Consider the following 15,141-nt stretch of genomic DNA (forward strand, 5'->3'; position numbering starts at 1 on the left):
ACACTATACAGGAGTGGGCTATATGTAGAGCACTATCTATACGGGAGCTATTTTTTAGGGTACTTTCTATAGGGGTGGGCTATATGTGGAACACTATATACAGGGGTTGGTTACCTGTGGGGCACTAGCAACAGGGTGGCTATATGTAGTGCACAGACTACAGGAGTGGGCTATATGTGGGACACTATATACAGGGGGAGCTATATGTGAGACACTACAGAGGTGGGCTATACGTGGAGCACTATCTATAGGGGAAGCTATATGTAGGGCAGCACGGTGGCTCAGTGGTTAGCACTATTGCCTTGCAGCTCTGGAGTCCATATGTGGGCACTATCTACAGGGGCTTCTATGTAGGTCACTATCTACAGGGGGCGATGGGGGCACTATCTACAGGGGGCACGGTGTGTGTGACATAGTGTATGGTACTATTATAATCAGGGACACAGTGTATGGCGCTATTATAGTTAGTGGTGCAGTGTATGGTGCTTTATTATATTCAGAGGTGTTGAGAATTTTAACTTTGTTTATAGGTGCAGAAATGTTTTAAGAGTGAGAAGCTGACGACATCTGAGCGGAAAACTGCAGAAATGGGTCATGGCCGGTAGAAATCCATCATAGAGGTCTGGACTGGAGGGCGAAGAAAAGAACTAGAATCTGAGACGTCACCGGTGAGTCACAAAATGTAGATGTTTATTCTGCCTCTAATCAGTATTGTAGTCACTGTGTGATCTGCAGCGAGATGATTATGATCTTTTTTTGTGAAACAGCATCTCCCAGCATATCCTTATCATTGTTCGGGCCATGCTGGGAGCTGTAGTTTTACACTGTACAAACCTATACGGCAGGGGTTGCACTAAATTGAGCTGTATTTGTTCTAGTGTTGTATATATGTAGTGAGCTTGGTTCTGATGCTGTATATATGTATGAGCTTGGTTGTGGTACTCTATATATGTCAGAGATTGCTTCTGGATCTGTAGTTATATAGGATATATTTATAATAACAAAATTGCAGGGCAGATGGAATTTTTCTCAATTCATTGTAAATTTAATAGGAATTTGTCAGGTCGTTTTAACCCCTTGAACCGCCACCATGCGGTAATACATGACCTGACAATATTTCCAAACATTCCCTTGTATGTTTTTTTCAGATGCAGCAAAATCCTTAAAATCCACTTTTAAAACGGCACACACTATATGCTAATTACTCATTAGAGGGTCATGGGGCGGTGCCGCTAACCTGAAGAGTCATAGTCCTGACTCCAAACCCACCTTTCTATGTTTCAGTGACTTCTCCCTGACTCATACAACTTTCTCGGATGCGCCATTGCCTTGTGGCACTATACACAAGGGGTGGGGCTGTGTGGCTCTATACACATGGGTGAACTGTATGGCACTATTTACAAGGGGGAGGGCTGTGGCTCTATCTACAGGGGGCTCAGTGTGGTGCAATCTACGGGGGTCTGTAGGCTGCACCTTCTACTAAGTGGGGGCTGTGAGCACTGTATACAAGGGAGTGGGGCTGTGTGGCACTATATACAGTGGGAGCTGTACAGCGCTATATACAGTGGGGGCTGTACAGCGCTATATACAGTGGGGCTGTATGGCGATATCTACAGGGGGCTGTATGGCGATATCTACAAGGGGGAGGTGGGGGCGCTATCTACAAATGGGGTGTTACACTGTCTATAGGCGGGGCTATATAGCACTGTCTACAGGGGGGCTGTATGGAACATTCTAAATAGTTTGCTATGGGGCCCAGTCTTTCCTAGTTACGCCCCTGGGACCAACCATTCCAAAAGAAGAACTTATAACAAGAAATTGTGAATAATGGAAATTCTACATATGACTGGATCTGTATATTGTTAACATTTAAAGTGCTTTCAGGTCATGCTCATGTCACATAGTCTATAATTATGAGCTTTATACCAACATTATTCTCAAATCTGCATCAATTCAATTTAATTTATGAGAATTTAAAATCTTTCCCCCAATCCAGCTGTGATGAAACACAACGTTCTTCCTAAAACACCAATTAGTTGATGAAGCAGCATGAAGCGATACCTCCGAACAAGCTGTAGAGACTTTCTCTCATAATTATACACCGTGTGATGCTCGTGTTTGTACAAGTACGAGGTGATAATTCAGCGCTGAAAAGTGGGTTAATTCTGTCAGAATTGGAAGGTGAGAACTGGAGTTCACTTTGTAATGGTGTAGAGCGTAGCAGTGCGGATGTCTATGTCAACACTTGATATGCAAATATGATCAGTTTTATGCGGAATATGTAAATCGCTCTGTTTTTGGTCTATCACAAAGTATTTTACGTTTTCCTGAGTTGCTTTCAGGATATGACACAAAAAGAGTTTTAAAATTTGACTTCACCACCTAATTAATTTCTAAGCAAAATATTATTCATGAGGAAAAAAAGAAAGTTGGAGTAAAATGGTTTGTTAAAGGATTTTACATTTTTGGAACAACCAAAAACAGAGTATTAAATGAAAAAGTTCAGCATTGTAGTGGCTGTAGTCCCTGGATTATAAAATCCATTTAAAAAATGTGGTTAGAGAATTCCGGGTTAAAAGAGGTGGGGGTCTCTCATTCAGGACCCTCATCTATTAGCCAGAGTAGATAGAGAATATAAAGAGCTTCGCTGACTCTGGAGAACCCAACAGGGAATAGTCCATTGATTTCAATGGGAACTGTGTAATGCTTGATTTGTCCTGTGGGGGCACTGCAGGGAAATACATGCTGCTCGATTCCCCCACAGATCACTCCTGATTGCTAGGAGATTATCCAAGTGGCAACACCTTTACTAAAAGATAGATCGCATTGTGTTTACGGACTACCTGCCATAAATTGTTAGAATATACAAAGAAAGAGGGAGGGGTCTCATAGCCAAATTCAAAATGAAGATACCCTTCTCTTTCTGGTTCAGACCACCATACCCCCAAACCCAGGACAAGAAGGGATGTACTTCTTTGACTTTGTTCTTCTGATTTCTACCTCTCAGGCAAGTTCCTCCTTCTCTGATTGCTAATTTAGTGGCAAATGTGTTGAGGACAAGACCTGTAAATGGAAAAAGAAATGGAGTGGAGAAAACCCATGTGGCTTCTGTCGCAGTTTGTGGGTATATGGACCCACTAGGCCGCACCACAGTAGCTGGGAGGCAGCTGGCCAAACAACAGGGAACCCCAGCAATACAAAGTCCCGCACAAGGGTACCTGGATAGTCCAGACAGTAGCCGCAGCTCTGGCGCGGATGGAGGTGGGTGCAGCAGGTAACGCCAGACGTGGCAGATGACAGCAGGTGCCGCAGGTTGCGCCAGATGTGGCAAATCCCTTTGGACGTGGCAGAAGACACAGGACGTGGCAAACTACGGCAGGTGCAGTAGACACGGCTCCAACTAGTAGGCACAGGAACAAGAACACAGCACGGGATACAGGAAAAGGTAACAGGGCACAGGTAACAACTGGAACGGGAAACACTAAGGGACCATTTGCAAGACAGACTTGGGAAACACTAAAAAATGCTCAGGCAAGGATCAGAAGGGCTGAGGCCTTCTTATAGTCCAATCAAAAATCATGGGAGTTGATGATGATGATTTTCTTCATGTGCGCGCGCTGGCCCTTTAAGAGCGGGCACGAGCATGCGCGCGCACCCTACGGGACACAGCGGACCGGAGCGGAAGTAAGCGGCGGCATCTCCTAGGAAGGAGATGGGAATCAGCGCTCACAGATCCATGGCTGCGGGCATCAGGAGTGAGTAGAACGGACGGCCCGCGGCCATGGACGCTACTGGTTCCATCTACAGGTCCTATAGCGACTGCAGGGTCTATGGAAGGTAACCCTTGATTAAAAATAATACAAAATTAGTTTTGATAAAACTTTATATTCGTAAAATCTTCATGTCCTATTGATCTCATCAAATGCATTTCTACTCTTTGAGAAGATTTGAGACACTGAATGATGCCAAGAAGGCGAAAAAGTCAATAAAACAATCTCCTCATATACTTGAATTTAGAAGAACCTTGAAAATACAAAGATAAAGTGCACTCCACAAAGCCGGGTTGGTCTTCAGAAAACGTAAGATATGATTTGCCGTGGTAGAACCTCAACTTAACGGGAAATAGTTCCTCAACAGCTTTGTTGATCTGTTTCATTGTTAAGTGCGACAAACCAATTAGATTCTTCTTCCAGGAGATTCTACCGGGCGCAATGATTTGTTCCGAGCTGACAATAAAAGTAACAAAGAACTTTTGTCTTAGCTGTCCAAATATTCCATAATGAAGATGAATTAGTGGCTCGAGCTGTCTCCGCAGCATTTGAAAAGAAACAATTGAGTGGAATATTAAATTATCTTTTGAGCACTTAAAAGTCAGAATTAATCAGCCCTTTAAAAAGTTTTAGTGTCTCATTCTCAGTCTGCCCTTATTCTTTTCACTGACTAGATACATAAATGGCACCAACCTTGCCCGCCACAAAAAAATCATTGCCCGTTAGGCAAACGCTTTAGTTCTAAGGCATTGTTCTGTTTGATCAACGACTGGCCGATTATTTAGCAAAGTGGAAAAAACAGCATATCATAAAAAGGTCATTTTGAAAATGTAATTCTGCCACCTGCAGTTAAAGTCGTCTATTTAATCTCCGCAGGAAAATCTGTAGGAGCGTAAATTCCAATATCGTTAATTAGAGTCATGTCCAGGAATGGATGATCGTCCCGTGCGTGGCCGGACCGATGTCCAAAGAAGAAGCATGAAGAATATTCTACGGGAACCACTCGTCCTAACCTGCCGGCCAATACGTCAGGCCATGCGCCGACACGTTCCAGCGTACTGAATGGGGTCATGAAAACAATGCGTATACATATCACTAGGGGTGAATATCTCAAAAACAAATCTTTGCATCTGTCCCTTCCGAAAAGTTAATTTTGATTTCAGTAGCAAAACCTCAATTGACTCATGTAATAAATATAACCCGCCATGTAACATGATTGCAGCCGTTTTTATATGTTACACTCCCCTATTGTAACTTACTATAAACTTTTATCTTACTTACTCATGCTGATGGAGCCTCCTCCTCCTGACTCTCCTCTGCATCTTAAGCTATCTGGGCAGAAAGTGGCCCCTGCCCCATCTGCCTCCTGGGACATAAAAGTTTATAAGAAGTTACTAAAATCAATTGAGAACAAGTCCTTCTTGGCCTACAGACCCACGGATGGGAGAACGCTGGAGAGGCTCGACTTTCATGATCAACCAGCTGAGTGAAGAACGGCAAACCTTAGGCTTCTGGACCAGAGGAACCATTGGGCTCGAGACGCCTGCTTAAAGGGGTTTTTTGAAAGTTTTTAAAAATGTTTTTTAAACTGCTTACAGCTCTGTACACTTAAAGAGAGAAAAATACACAATGGTGCAGACATAGGGCAATATCCCACGTTTGAAATTGGCAGAAATAAGAGACTATTGAATAGTGCTAGGAGCACGGCATCCCTGTAGACATATTCTAGGGAATGTAATGGTCCAGGAAACTGCAAGCCGCGGGTTCGTCCGGATGCAAAACTTCGTCTGGTTACAGTACAGGTAAAAAGTTGTCTAAGTATATTCCTAGGAAGCTATACCTAAAAAGAAACCTCAGTGCGGCGCTGTTCCCTACTCGTGAAAATCCTTTGAATGGTACCCGGTAACGAATACCCAAAAGTAACGTCGAGGTTGTACAAATAAAGGGTTTTAATTGTGATTATAAAAGCAATATACTTGCACCATTCACGCACTAACCTATCTCTGTGATACTGCCTCATGAAGGGGTCGGTCGGGCTCCGAAACGCGTTGCTTTTATGATCACAATTAAAACCCTTTATTTGTACAACCTCAACGTTACTTTTGGATATTCATTACTGGGTACCATTCAAAGGATTTTCACGAGTAGGGAACAGCGCCGCACTGAGGTTTCTTTTTAGGTATAGCTTCCTAGGAATATACCTATACAACTTTTTCCCGTACAGCTCTGTACAGGCACCCTCACATCCCCCAAATACATTTTAATGTGTTTTGTTTATGCCATAGCCCTGGCATTTCTTCCCTTTACATATCTTGCCAAACACCTCTAAAATATAAGGCCAGCCCACACACTTAAATACCATTTGGCCACCTACTCAGCCTTCTCCACCTCCCTGTGCCCACCTTCGCCACCTCCCTACTAGACCTCATGTGATAATATCCTACACCACCCGGCGTCCGGCCGCTTCACCTCTGTGCGCCATCTTCTCTCTGGTGCCGGCACAAAGGGAGCACTGAACTGAGCATGTGTCTGGCAAGCCCATTGGTGCATGCTCAGTTATACATGTAGAAAGGACAGCCTACTGTCTGTGTACTCAGTGATGACGCACCCCTAGACAGCAGCAAGCAGCATTATGGGGGATGTGTGCATGACATGAGCAGAACAAGAGGATTTTGAGAAAGCTGCATCATGTGACCAGCGGACAAAACCGGGTAAATGTACATTTACAAGATGAAGAATAAATGAGTAAAGTGCTTAATTACATTACAATGGATGGTTGAAGGGCGGTTCGTGTCATCAGATTTTTTGCGGGAGGAGTTGTAGTTTCTTTTGGTACCATTTACAGTTCTATATAATGTACGGGAAACTGAAAAAAAATTATTTGCGGGCTGAAGTTGGAAAAAACTGTGATTCCTCAATTGTTTTTTGGGTTTATATTTTACTACTTTTATTGATAAAAACTCTTTGTTAAAAAAAAAAACATGTTTTGTGTCGCCACATTCTGAGAGCCAATACGTGTTTATTTTTTTCACCGATTGAGCGGTGTGAGGGCTTATGTTTTGCGGGACGAGTTGTAGTTTATACCGGTACATTTTTTGGTATGTAGGACTTTTTGATCACTTTTTATTACATTTTTTTTAGAGAAGTTGACTAAAAAAAACAGCAATTTTGGCGTTTTAATTTTTTTTTTACGATGTTCACCGTGCGCTTTAAATAATGCCATATTGTAATAGATCAGACTTTTACGGACGCAGCGATACCAATTTTGTTTCATGTTTTTATTTTTTACATTACTTTAGGGGGAAAATGGGAAAAGATGGTTTTTTTTTAACTTTTAATCTTTTTTTTTTGTTTTTCACTACTAAAAACTTTTTTTCACTTTTTTTCACACACTTTATTAGCCCCCCTGGGGAACTTGAACCAGCGATTGTTAGATCGCTGGTACAATATCATGCAATACTAACTAACGTATTGCAGTATATCGTTATTTTTACAGGCATCTGTTAAGCCATGCCACAGACGGGGCTTAGCAGAGGCAGAGTGAAGGCAGCCCTGGGAGACTTCATTAGGCTCCTGGGCTGCAATAACAACCACCAACACCCCCCGATCTCACTCCGTGAGGGGGCGTTGAGCTGTTGGAGGGGGTCGCCCCCCTCTTTTCAATGCCTCAGATGCTGTGGTCGCGATTGACCGCAGAATTTGAGGGGTTAAACAGCCAGGAACAGCGCGATCGCTGCTCCCGGCTGTTAGTCCCGGGTGTCCGCTGTAAAATACAGCCGACACCCGCAGCATATGGAGCATGTCCAAACATCACCCTCCGCACCCGGACGTAATGGCATGTCAGGGTGCGTGAAGGGGTTAATACTGAAGTCTGAGTACATTTTGATTTATTTTTATTAATTTCCATTAGGATTTACTACACTATAAGGTGCAAATTTCTGTCTGTTTATTTCTTTCATACGTTAAATAACTTTACAGTTCGGACCGTGAGCACCGCGGCCTCTACTCAGACCCCCATAGTGATACATTAAGGTGTCTATTGATGATTACTCGTTTCGGAGATGAATAGACTCTTTCACCAAATCAACATTTCTGATGGACTCTATACAACTCCGAAACCAGATATCAATAAATGACACCACTTTGGATGATATCTTTGGTCATCTGATTTGCTTCTACCCTATGACGGCGATCTATCGAATCACAGGGATTTTACCCTTTAGGGTATGTTCACACGTCCTAACAAATTACGTCTGAAATTACGGAGCTGTTTACAGGCGAAAACAGCTCTTGAATCTCAGACGTTTTTGCAAGTACTCGCGTTTTTCGCGGCGTCCATTACGGACGTAATTGGAGCTGTTTTTCAATGGAGTCAATGAAAGCCGGCTCCAAAAACGTCCAAAGAAGTGACATGCACTTCTTTGACGCGGGCGTCTTTTTATGCGCCGTCTTTTGACAGCGACGCGTAAAATTACACCTCGTTTGAATAGAACATTGTGAAACCCATTGCAAGCAATGGGCAGATGTTTGCAGACGTAATGGAGCCGTCTTTTCAGGCGTAATTCGAGGCGTAAAATGCCTGAATTACGTCTGAAAATAGGCTGTGTGAACATAACCTTACACATCGTGACTTGTATTAATATGTAACATATCGTGACTTGTATTCATATGTTAATGCTACATTTCACCTTCACTCAGCTCCTTCGGATGATGATGATGTCTGAAAATAGGCAGTGTGAACATAACCTTACACATCATGACTTGTATTAATATGTAACACATCATGACTTGTATTAATATGTAACACATCGTGACCTGTATTAATATGTAACATATCGTGACTTGTATTAATATGTTAATGCTACATTTCACCTTCACTCAGCTCCTTCGGATGACGGACAGATAATTCTCATGAATTCTTCTTTGGTGTCAGACATGAACATTTTGACAGTTGTGTCATATCTCCCGCAGAGTCATTGCCTCCAGAAATCTGTTTTGTCAGTAAACATGTACTTTTTCTAGACAACTTCTATGTTCTCAAGGGTCCATGAGTCATTGGGCAAGTCAGTGAGATTTATAAAAGTTGACATCTACATTAGGTGTTTGGTGCTGCCGGCATATTGTGACTTTCCGTTGCATGGGAACATATTTAGCACATGAAATACAGGAAAGTAATTGCATTTTCTACACATTGAGGTTCATGGTTTGCATTTTACAGGGCAAGTAAATAGAAAATAAATCATTTTAAGGGGTAAATGAGCACTTAGTTACGGTCTCCTCGTGTAATTCCAAATTGAACTTCTGAGCACCAAGCAACAAGATTTATGTTTATTGTGGACATGCATATAAGCTCGTCAACTAGCCCTTCAATCTGTATATGTGAACATTTGATTAAAAACTCCACTGGAATATGTTGTGGCCACAATGCAGCAGCTCTCAACATAGTAATGTAGGTGTCACAGTCTGTGGGTATGTGGACCCCCTAGGCCACACCGCCGTAGCGGGGAGGCAGCTGGCCAAACAACAGAGCACCCAAGCAATACAAAGTCCCGCACTAGGGTACCGGAATAGTCCAGACAGTAGCCGAGGGTGAGCACGAATGGAGGTGGGAGCAGCAGGTTGCGCAAGACGTGGCTGATGACACTCGACGTGGCTAACGACACTGGACGTGGCAGATGACAGCAGGTGCAGTAGGACACGACTCCAACACTTACATGCTCAGGAACAAGGACACAGCACGGGATACAGGTAACAGGGCACGGGTAACAACAGGAAAAGGATAACACTAAGGGACCATTTGCAAGACTGACATGGGAACACTAACAACGCTCAGGCAATGAGCAAAGGGGCAGGGCCCTTCTTATAGTCCAGGGAATCATGGGCTAATTGATGATGATTCCCGTGTGCGCGCGCTGGCCCTTTAAGGCTGGGCACGAGTGTGCGTGCATACCCTACGGGACACAGCGAACCAGAGCAGAAGTGAGCACTGGTGTCTCTTGGGAAGGAGATGCGAGCCAGCGCTCAAAGATCCATGGCTGCGTCTGCCGGGCGTAACTAATCCCGACGGTCGGCGGCCATGGACGCTACAGTAGGGTTCAGCTGTCCCCCTTAGCTTCTAATTCTAATTCTGCCAGTCAATCTCTGTGCCTTAGGGGCTTCCCATAGTAGCCGCACTTTCACTTTTGCACCAACCCAAGTTTTGTAGTCTTCAGTGATAATGCACCTTCCTTCCGCTGTAGTGCTAAACAGATTTTCCCCTCTGGCTCCTCTAGCCTTTCTGTTGTTTCATGAGTTTATTCTCCTTGTACCGACATCGGCCATTCTGCCTCATTATTGTTCCTAAAGTTGGCTTGTTTGATCACTGCCGGCTACATACCCTGGGAGGCAATTCCAGGTTGTGTTCACAAGACTCTGAACCCGCAGGTCCTCCAGACAGCAAAGCTAATGTATACAGAAATTGAACTAGTAGAGGCTACTTGTTAGGATTTGAAGTCAGAAACTCCTTTTTCCTTTCAGTAGCGCTTCTCGTGGCGCTACTGGTGTTGTTGGATAGCTCCAATACTAAATCTATTGTCTAGGGTCTCTTGATTCTTGACTTTTGAGATTCCTTGTCTTGATCATCTACTATAATTAGTCTCACACTTTTGGCTTGCTATATAGCTCTTGCCCATGGATATCCTCCTTGACAAACTATTGAGCTTCCTGCCTCTAGTCTAAGTCCTTTTTGCCATACTCTACAAAATATTGCTCTTTATTTGTGTACCAAACTTAGATTGTTTTCTAACCATGTCTCTGCCTTACTCTACAAACCGTTGCCACTTTATACGTATCGAGCTTGGACTGTTTTCAAACCAGGTCTCTGCCTTGGTCTACAAATTGTTGCTGCTTATTTGTGTACAAACCATAGATTGTTTCCTGACCACGTCTCTGCCTTACTCTGCAAAATGTTGCCACTTTATACGTACCAAACTTGGATTGTTTCTTTACTATGTTTCTGCCTATTGCTTTAATTTGTGTATTGAACCTGGACTATTACTTGACTACTCCTGCTATTATTACCCACATTCCAGATTGATTCAGCCATTGAAATCTGAATCTGCTTCTATACTATGACACTGCTAAAAAGAAATACTAACACTTTCTGTGTGTCACTGATGAACTCTAGAGGGTCCATTAGACTCTGAGTCTTGTTCTGACCAGCATCAACCCTAGATGATATTAGGAAGTGCTTGCTCTCTGCCTAGTAAGTCACAATTATGAAGATATAAAAAGACAAAAAATTATGCATATGAAGAGGGGGCTCCCAATAGTGACCATTAGAGGAGTCCCCTTTCTGGGGCATGCCCTCAACTGCAAACTACAATTCCATAATCTATCCTTCCCCTTATCTGTCTTGTATCATTCAAACATCTCCCACTTCCTATTTCATGCACATCCTACATTTTGGACATCAAACTAATGTCCCACAATGAACCGTACATCTGGGTTCACACATTGCGGTCAAAATGCGGCAAAATGCACAGTTGTGGGCAAAAAAGCTCATTTTGTGACTTGTGAACCCAGGCTAACACATCATACTCTGTAGAGACACTGAAGCAGCACAGTCTCTGCTATACAAAATCAGCTGTACGGTCCATGCTGCAGACATTTTCCCTGCCAAGCATTAAGGGGCACCAGGACCCCCACCATCACTGCTGGCTGATCACCATAGTGGAGTCACTGTATGTTAGATGCACTGGTGTGAACTGATGATGCATGATGGGTTTTATAATAGGCAGAAGTAAAGCTTATTAGTGACTAAAACCGATGATAAATCCTTTTGATTCCTTATTTTTTTTCGAGGCATGGGGTGCCATAAAAGTGGGGACCAAGGGCATAATTATAGAAGGTAACAGAGGCATAAGTCACACTTCAGACCGTGTCAGAGGGGCTCAAATGCCCCTCTGCCGCATATTATGACACCAGTTTCATAAATGGCACGTGGTAGGTGGGGTGGCCCTGTTACAGATTTTGCACTGGGTCCCTGAAGTGTTGGGGGCTCTAAGCAAATTCTCAGCTTTCCTAACCATTGCTGTTTTAGGCAAATTATGTCATAAATAGTTTTTTCAATCTAGCAGTCACTGATAAAAAGCTCCCGGCCGCTGCCTATCAAGAGCTGTGAATCATCTGTTTCATCCAGCGCTCCCCTCAGTATGCAGACCTTGTATTCCACCTTTATTTGATGTTTATCCTCAATAAAATATGGCGCCGCGTTATCACTTCACAGCAAACCAAATGTCCGGCTGCATAATTCAATATTGTGGAGACTGTGACGAGTAAAGAGTGATCTCTGCTGCGCGTGCCCCCGGCTGAATAGACGGAACTTAAATGCCGCTCCTAAAGTTTGTCTTTTCTATTCGGTGCCAATCTCTTCATTGCTGGAGGGACTGCAGCCCGCGACTTTGATGTCTTCTGTCCTGATCTTACAAGTTGTGTTATTAAAAGTCATTGTTTATGGAGCACTGGTCCTACCCTGTGGGCTGTCTACCCGCTCGGTCCCTAACGCAAACTCTTATAATATTCATAAGTTTATTAACTTTTAAAGAAAAGTGACTGGCGACCTTCTCGTAGCGCTGCTGCCAGTTAATAATGAAAAGTTCTGTGTATTTGCAGTAAAATTCTGATATTTCACATCACTCATGAAGACCAGGTGACAATAAAATAGCAGATATTCTAGTGGCGACCACTAGTGGCCGACTGCATTCTGACATGCCGCATGGCCAATTACTGCGAAACTGCACATTTCTGCAAAAATTACTCCAATGACAAAATGACCATAAAATTCACTCGATTCTGCCGCATGGTAATTGGCCGCACCGCGCACTACAACTTCCATTTGGCACATAATAATCCACCCTACCAGATGTTTCTACCGCTCAGCCCACTTCTAAACATAACAGTAATGTTGAGTGAGGGGTCATGTACGTGGCAGAACCCTGTAGCTTGTATGGATCCCATAGTACATGGCCTTATAGGCTACGTTGGGTGCTGTATAAATACGGGAGATATTCTCCCCTAGAAGCAATGCTGTCTTAGGTCTCATGCACACGGCCATGCCAGTAATCGCGCTCCGAGACTACAGGCATGGCCAACTTCTGGCGGCTGCGAACAGTCACCCGCATTTTCGGCCCGTGCTCCCATATAAAGTATGGGAGCACGGACCGTAAAAAGCAAAAGATAGGACATGCCCTATCTTTTGCGGAGACTTTCTACGGCCCGAACACCTTCCCGCAAATATAAGGTGTCCATGGTCAATAGAAATGAATGGGTCCGTAATCACATACGAAATCTACAGTCGTGTGCATTGGGCCTTATAGCTCCAAACATATCAATTCTGAAGGAGAATAAGATTTATTTTTTTTCAAAATCCGACAGCAAAATCCTCCATATGTCTCCATATGAAATCAGGGGGATAGGGAGGTACAGTAGAGGCCTCATGCACGTCTATGGCAGGTCTATTATGCCTCCTAACAAAACATAAAATATGATCCCTAACTTTGTAAATACTTTGTTGTCCCTATTTTCTTTTGATCTGGAGTTACATAGCAGCTTTTACTCCAATCACATTTAAAGCTGCATTCAAAATTTTGCCAGTTACATAGAAACAATCACACGACCGTATCATTAATCCATCCGTAAATACTGTCCGTAAATACGTATTCATAGTAATTTATAGTCATCCATAAATCATCCTCATTTACGGAAGGGTGTCCGTAAATACAGTCCATAGTGCATCCGTAATGCATCCGGAAAAAAACAGGGAGGAATCTTGCGTAATCCCCTGGCGTCACATATCAATGCTTCCATAATTACGGACTGTTATGGCTGCACAGTCGTAGCCATACGTAATTACGGAAGCGCCCATAGACTTGGGATGTCCATGCTGTAATTACGGACAAAAAAGGACATGTTCTATCATTTCTACGGCCCGGACATCCATCTGTAAAAAAACGGAAAGGTGTGCGTAGCCCATTAATAGGTCCGTAATTACAGTCCGTAATTACGGATAAAAAATATGGTCATGTGCATGGGGCCTTACTGAGATCCTATAGAGAACACTGTATGCTGGTGCAGTATGTGGAGTGTAAGGTAGAGGTATTTTGAACATCAAGCCACTATCCCACAATGAACCATAAGCCTGGGTTCATGCGTTACGGTCAAAATGCCGCAAAACGGCACGATTTTGATGCAGTTTGCGGCAAAAAAATGCATTTTGACCACGTGTGAACCCTGCCTGACACAGCGTGCTCTGTACAGACACTGAACCAGCAGAGGCTCCTAGGAGCCAACAGTATATAAGCACAAATAATAAAGCAGCCTTACATGTGAACATGCTGCAGCTGAAAACTAGGAGGTAAACTGCTCCCGTACAGAACCTTTACCTATTAGCCAGAGAGGAGAGCGCCTACAAAGAGCATCTCTCACATGGAGGACTCGGCACGTGCATTATACAGATAGCCCATTCATTTCAGTGAGAACTGTGTAATGCATAATTTCCCCTGTGGAGGCACTGCAGGGATATTGAACTCTTACTGAGGAGTTCCCCCACAAATTACATCTGATCGCTGGGAGTCCCTGCAGTGGAAAATCCTGTGATTATCTTATTGTCAGAGGATTAATCTAATACAAAGACATTGCTGAAAGTGGAGTACCCCTTTAAAACAGGTGGTTAATGCCGCTCCTTAAAGTGCAAATGTTTATCAGCCAGGTGCACCCATAACGCGCATTATTTAGATGTGCAAATTTACTAAAAAAAACGTTTTCCTTAATGTTGATTAATAATCAAGGTGATTCTGTCCGGTTCTATGGCCGCTCGCTGTCATCATGAGAGAGAATTATGATGTCATTATAAATCATAGATCCATGTGAGTAAGAAGACGACGCAACATTTACTTAAAGCCCCATAACCTTATGAATCACAAAGTCCGTCCATGCAAGAAAAGCTGACGGCAAAGAAAGAAAATTGCCCATAAAATAGATGCAGTTTGCTAATTGTTATTGAGGGCGATACGGCAGGTGCTGAGCGTATATCTGGCTGCGGCTTCCTGCTCCTAATTAAAGGTTGATTATTATCAATATCCACTTACAAGGTGGCACCGAGATTCACTGCATCGTAATCTATAGCTGTAATTACACCACTCAAATTACTGCTCGGAGCGTTTTTTTTTTAAATTTTCTTTCTTGACTTTAGAGATTCTTATAAAAGAAGAACTCTTCTTAGTAAAAATAAAGGCGAAATCTTACAAAAAAACATATTAAATATTTACTTAAAGGGGTTCTCCGCTTTGGACAATCCCTACTCATCAGAAAGGTCACTTGACAATAAGGTGAT

This window comes from Rhinoderma darwinii, chromosome 6, assembly GCF_050947455.1.
Source record: "Rhinoderma darwinii isolate aRhiDar2 chromosome 6, aRhiDar2.hap1, whole genome shotgun sequence".
In the NCBI taxonomy this organism is placed as follows: domain Eukaryota; kingdom Metazoa; phylum Chordata; class Amphibia; order Anura; family Rhinodermatidae; genus Rhinoderma; species Rhinoderma darwinii.